Source organism: Protopterus annectens, chromosome 7.part1 (assembly GCF_019279795.1).
Source record: "Protopterus annectens isolate FY-2018-M chromosome 7.part1, PAN1.0, whole genome shotgun sequence".
NCBI classification, from domain to species: Eukaryota; Metazoa; Chordata; order Ceratodontiformes; family Protopteridae; genus Protopterus; species Protopterus annectens.
This window is the reverse complement of record NC_056740.1, coordinates 301382890-301389856: the sequence shown is the minus strand read 5'-3', so window position 1 is coordinate 301389856 and position 6967 is coordinate 301382890. Positions and strand designations below refer to the sequence as shown.

General features: G+C 37.5%; 1 pseudogene; it reads right to left on the bottom strand.

Annotated features, from left to right (window-relative positions):
- Positions 1–2347: 2347 nt before the first annotated feature.
- The window catches only part of LOC122807579, a 44387-nt pseudogene continuing 39767 nt past the window's right edge, over positions 2348–6967 (bottom strand).

Here is a 6967-nt window from a genome sequence, read left to right as displayed (position 1 = left end):
CTGAACATAAGTACAATAGTAAACATGCAGAAATGTTTTATACAGCAGTACATTTTTTGGAATACTTTCTACGTGTGTTAATGCAAAGGATGTACAAATACTCTTTTATAAAAAGTTTTTTTGGCTAGGCTTTTAATGGACTACAGACTGACTGCATTGTATTTATCTTTGAACCTATAAATGAGGGAGAGTTTTGTAATTATCAACAGGAGATCTTACAATCAATATTTCATTTCATTGATGAATATGACCAAATGTCTTGAAGAAGGAGAGACAGCATCTTTGCAAATTGCAGGCACAACTAAGGGTTTTGACAAGTATGTTGTATGCATTAAGGAAAGTATTTATTTTTAACAGTCATTTTCATAAAAAGCAAAGAAGTAGTAATAAATGTAACTGTGAGACCCAAGAGCTAAAAAGATAAAGTTACACCGAGACCACAAACAGGACTCAGCAGAAATAAATGTCATCTTTATTCAACAGTTTAGTGCTTACATCCAGGAAAAGGACTTCTTCAGGACCACGTACAACTTGCAAATACACATACATATGTATATAATTGAACAGTCATGTAAAATTTTTGATAACTGAAATTTAAAGGCACCAGGTTAAAATAATTTAAAATACTAAACGGTGAAATGTAAGTAGTAAAAACATGTTGCTGAATATAAATTGGAAAAGTGAAACTAATAGCAATAAAAATTAATTTTTGAAACATCTCAATGGTGTACAGTCATCAGTCTGTTACTAAAATGTATTATAACTTTGTAGCTCTCATTTTTAGATACTGCCAATGGAAATACAGTTGTTTAGACCAGTAGGAGTTCTTGCATCCAAATCTAGCTGCCTGGCAACTCTCTAACCTCATTTTTTAGGATTCAAGGCCCATTCCCTAGGGCCAGCTGGGACATCTTTCAAGATGCAAAACATTCTTCTATGTTACATTCTAAAGTGTGTCTATAAAGAGCAACTGTCTCCCTCTTCTTAATTATATCATATAAACAGTTGTATATTATTTTTCTGAATGGGGGGGTGGGTTTGGCATAATGGTTAGGGTCTTTACCTCATAGACACAAGATACAGACATTGATTCTGACCTTATGTTATTGGCTAGGCTTAAAATGGCCCTTCAGATAAGTTAGCCAAGTATCTACCTTTGAACCTATGTACCTGAAGCTTTTTTCACTTCTCCCAAACCAAAAGGAAGTACAGGTTTTCCATTTATCCAATTAGATTACCCCCTTTACTGTCAGACCTATAAAATTTCATGGCTCTTATTTTTTGCCCCTTGCCTTTGTGTCAATGGTTTCAGCTTTCAATATGAATTTACACTGACGGCAGTAATAAAATTTATAAGTTCATCTCTATTTCTCAGGATTGTTTCCTTGATTTTTTGCTTTTTATAACTCCTCTTTGATGTTATTTGCTCTTCAGTATCCAAAACCAGGTTTCTTACCTAGTCTATTTCTTACCTCAAGAAAGTCAGAAAAAAATCCCCCAGCTGGTGTTTAAGATGTATTTAGTTGCCTAGGAATCCTGGTTGTAGTTTAGAAAAACAACCCTTTGAAGGTTCTTGTCAATAAAAGGTCCTTAGTTGTAACTACTTTCAATCATTTTTGATTTTCCATGTAATGGCACAAACTATGTGCCCCACCCCCAGATAATTTCACCCCTTATCTTATTTAACATTTTTAAGGGATAACCTCTCTCAAGAAACTTATTAATTAAAACTTCATCCTCTGTCAAAAACATCTAATAATTTGATATTATCCTTGCCAGTCTAACAAATTGTCATTTGAAAGTATGTATGGTTACTTGTATAGTGGAGGTAAGAATTAGAAAACGTCAGTTTCCTGTATATAGTTAATGTGAAAATTTTAGTAGTTTTGTTATTTGTAATAGTGCCATCTAGAAAATATATATATATTTTGGAACAGTGATAGGTACACTTCAAAAAAAGGGTGTAGTAGTTTCAAGCTGTTCTATAAATTCCAGATTTTTACCTGGTGCCTTTAAATAATTTAAATTACCACAAATGTCACATGACTGTTTAATAAGATAAATATGTGCGTGTGTGTATTTGTAATTTATACTCAGTTCTGAAGAAATTCTTTACCTGGATGAAAGTACTAAACTGTTGAATAAAGCTTGAAATTTGTTTCTACTAATTCTAATTCCTGTTTGTGGTGACCAGTATTCTAGTATAGAGTTGTCACAGTTATTTTCCTGGGATTCAAAGTAAACCACAATTTCTATAATGAACTTAGTTTCCTAGGGCAGAATACTGTTCTTGCCCAAATGCTTTGCTAAAATGCTACTCAGTAAACTACCTTATTTTGTTAACTAGTTAGAACTGTGTACGTAATTCCCCACTTTTTAGTGAATATGGAGTCAACTGTCTGATTATTTGGCTTAGTGACCTCAGTGAAGGGAATTCATCATCTTCACTGTGTAACCCTCTATTGCTAATAAAATCTTTTCTATTTAGCACTTGCTTGTGGATGACACAAATCTGGCAATCATGTTCAGAGTCTGAATCTGTTTTCTGAATATCCTTTTTTTTCTTGTTTGAATTCTTAGATTTTTGTTTTTCTGTGGTTTGGAAATCTCTGTGAACAGAAAGTATTTTTTGTTGCTTTGCAATATCTGGCAAAAGTACTAAAAGCTCATTAAACAGTTTCTGGAAGTTTTTTCCATGGAGATCTCTACAGTTTCTATAGTATTCGGTGGCAGAAATCTGCCCCTGCCTAAACCTCACAGAATAAGTCTTGAATTATTTGAACTTTGACTTGTCATTCTGCAAGTAATCCTTTATAGTCTGAATAAGTTTAATATTCCTCTCCTGGAAGTTCTCAGGCACAGTGTAGACCCCAGCCAGTGGCATAGTTTGTTTAGGAGGGATCACAGATTCTGGAGGAAGGTCTCTAGTTGACAGACCATTGGTGAAACCAGGAATAGGTTTACTAGCAGGTACTGATGATCTTGAGGGATGGTAGGAGGGGGATACTTGGGTTCTGAGTTGTCAATGGCAGAGGTCTGGTAAAACCTGGAGGAGGGTTTCTTCGTAAAGCAGGACTTCCATGTGCTGGAAACTCTTCCCTTGATAAGGGAGAAGGGGCTGCTACTTCTGTGTTTTTAAACCTTGGTGGCATTTGAAGCAGTTATTGGTCTTGTCCATTTTTTTCTGATTGTCCATTGATTAAAGTGGTCTTAATCGTAGGTGAGACATTTAATGAGAAGCTTTCACGTGCTGATTTGTGGTCACACACATTCTGATTTTGGTTGGTATTAACATTTGAGTGGCTCTCAGGGGTTGACCTGGTGCAGTTTGTTTCTCAGCACCTACTTTCTTTTCCTTATCAAACTTCCCTACAGTCTGTGGGATGGCTGTGTTAAGGAGGAGACATGAAATATCAAACAAACCTGGGGCACTTCTGAATTCCTGAACACTCATTCTACTTCCATTGTCTTCTTCATAAGAAAGAGATGACCTTTTGTGAGGTTGGCAGAATGGTTAATTTGTTTACCTTGCAGACACAAGGTGCAGGGACTGAATTTCACATGGGGTAATTGGCTAGACTTAAAATGGCCCACAAGGGCAATTATCCTAATAAGAATCTATAAATAAATAATCAATAGATTTTGTTCTTAACACCTCCTTTATTTCTGCTCATTGAAGCACCTTTTTACCTCTTGGACTGCAACTGCTGTTAGAATGTATGAGAGGATTACCTATTTTTTTATTTGAACTATTACTCCATGCAGAGGCACATGAAGACACAGGATTATGTGATTTGATTTTAGGCTCAAGTGCTGGAAAGTCTTCTTCTTGAAAGGTTGACTTCTTCTTTGCAATGTCTATATGTGGTGCAGTTATCCAACAAATGACTGGGACTGAACATGTTGAGAATAAGCACAGAACATCTTTTTCCTTCAGCTTTAAAGGTACTGGCTTAAAAGGACATATAAATATTTGAGTTGTCATTGCAGTTCCACTGCCCAGAACTGGGAAATCCTCTTTATTTCTAGAGCTAGTAACAGCTGTTTTGTGGCCTGTTTGGAGCCTATAGCACAGGATGGCTTCATTACACCTTTAAGGTTACATATTTCTGCAGTGTCCCTTAGTTCCTCACTTTTTATAGCTTTAATGTTTTATGAATAATCAGCACTCTCTTCCTCATCTGCTTTAACCTTGTTCCTCAGTTCACCTTGGTTCCCATCTCTTTTTCTCCTTGTATTACCACAGCCTTTTGCCTCAGATTGCATCACTTCTGTTTGTCTCCTTGGGTTGCTGCAATTTTTGTCCCCTGACTGATGTTTCCTTTGGCATCTGGAGCTGCAGTTTTCCTTATCATCACACTGATTCCCTTCTCTTTTTGTCTCCAAGTGTTGCCAATACCTTTATCTTCAGATCTATTACATTCTCTCTGTCTCCTAACTGCAACTGACGATCTCACTGCTGCTGTAAATTCCTGATCTTCCTCTTCTCCATGGTAGCGCCAGCTTATCCTTTTGGTCTGATCACCTTGTGCACCTCCTCGCCCTGGTCTTTCATGCCTGTTAATCCTATTGACTTTTTCATGGTCTCCTCCTGCAAATACACCTTCATCCTTTCTCTGATTTCTAGGGGCATAGTTAAACTGAAGATCGTTCAGCCAGTTTTGCCAATCCTCTGCTCTGTTCTTGCTATGGTAAACCGCCTTGTGTACTTTGAAATCTATTTCAGTTCTGAAGGCATGAGTAAAATGCTCTAAGGGACAATCTCCTTCTTCACACAAAGAAAATGTTGCTCACAAAAGTGTACTTTAAGATGTTCATAGTCACTGTAATAATCTTGTGTGCCTTCAGAATCACAGAAATGGCAGAAATAATGATCCTTTCTCAAGTGTTTCAGAAGTTCATCATTGTCTAAGTAACATTCATCACAGAATTTGCATAACGGGTGCCCTCGATGTGAAGTATTGTCTGGCTCTCCATGTAATCGATGATGGACAGGGTTCTTTCGATTATACCACTTGTGTTCATAAGTAAAGATCTTAAGATACTTAACACAGAGTTTGCAACACAAAAGCTCATGGTGCTTCTTCGTGTGATGCTCCAGTTCTTCAAATGTATAAAATGACTTTGAACCTGGGCATTCAAAACATTAGTGCTTTAAGAAGTCACCTGAACTCTGACTGGGCTTTGACATAAGCAAAGAAAATATCCGGTTCCTTCTGACACACTACACAGTAGTGCTGGTCACACAGGGCACACATCTCAGTTGAACAATCATAACAAACCAGGTGGTCACATTTGCCCAGGGCAAGGAGTTCCAGTTCATGATAGCAAAGCGCACAGTTTCTATAATTATTCAGATTTTTCTTTATGGCAGTCATGATACAGTGATCCTACACCGACTATTTAAGTCACTCGTAGCTGGATTCAAGCTGCAATTGTTTCAGTGAACACTTTGACCTTAATCCTAAATTGTATCTTCTGAGATAGAAATCAGACTTCTTTACATTTGCGTATCCGGCACTGTCATAAAGTTACCTGGCTGTTGGTGTCATAAAGGCTAGAATACAAAATGTTTTGTCTGCCACTACTCTACCAGCATTAGTACGTTTGAGAACTCATTTAAACATATTAAGTGGCAGCAGTAGAACTCAGAATATTCTGATTTAGTGTAGTGGAACTTACCATATTCAAAGTCAGATAAAAAAACATAAAGCAGAAACGCTGTCACAAAACTTACTTCCATCCCTTAAAGTAAAAGATATTGCACACATAACAGCAGGTCCTCATGCACTCCATAGCAGTGTCATTTGATATGTGAAACTCACAGCTTTGAGTCTGAAGGCATCAATCATTGAGGTGCGAGTGTTACTGAGTGTGTGCTAAGATCATGATTGCTGCATCACAGAATATTCCTCTTAGTAAGAATTACAGCAAACTTAGCATTGCACTATATTAGTAAATACTGTAAAAACACTTTAATAGTGTTACGTTGAGATTCAATGATCATTGTTATCTGCGCTGACCACACTTCCATATTCAATGTTCTGGGTCTCAGACTTGTGGCTGTCAGACATCTGTCATGCATATGTATGTGCCAAACAGAGCTATTTAGAGTTTCAGAGACAGAGTGACTGAAACAGGCTATATGGGGGGGGGGGGGCTGTACTGAAAACACTTGCTGTGAACTGTTGTTAAGTCTTAATTTTATTTATTTTAGTTATCCTTTGTTGACCAGGTTAGTCTCACTTGGCTAGTAGTCTCTTTTCAGGGGAAATCCAAGGTGGTAGTTATATTACTAGGGGAAATTTGGCCAGGGTATCAGGGAGTTTCTGTGACTCTTTTTGATAATGCCATTGGGTCTTTTACATACACCTGAGTTATCACCAACTCAAGGAGATGGCGCCTTGGTTTAATGAGTCATCCGAAGACAGCACACTCAGGAGTGCATCCTCCTCCTGTTTTTCTAATAATTGTCACTGGTGGCCTTTGTTGCCTTTAATAATTCACTGTGTGTGTGTGTGTGTGTGTGTGTGTGTGTGTGTGTGTGTGTGTGTGTGTGTGTGTGTGCGCGCACGGGTGCCCCCGTTGTGAATTATTGTCTGGATCTCCATGTAATCGATGATGGACAAGGTTCTTTCGATTATACCACTTGTGTTCATAAGTAAAGATCTTAAGATACTTTATGGCAGTCATGATACAGTGATCCTACACCGACTATTTAATTCACTCGTAGGTGGATTCAAGCTGCAACTGTTTCAGTGAACACTTTGACCTTAATCCTAAATTGTATCTTCTGAGATAGAAATCAGACTTCTGTACATTTGCGTGTCTGGCACTGTCATAAAGTTACCTGGCTGTTGGTGTCATAAAGGCTAGAATGCAAAATGTTTTGTCTGCCACTACTCTACCAGCATCAGTAAGTTTGAGAACTCATTTAAACATATTAAGTGACAGCAGTTGAACTCAG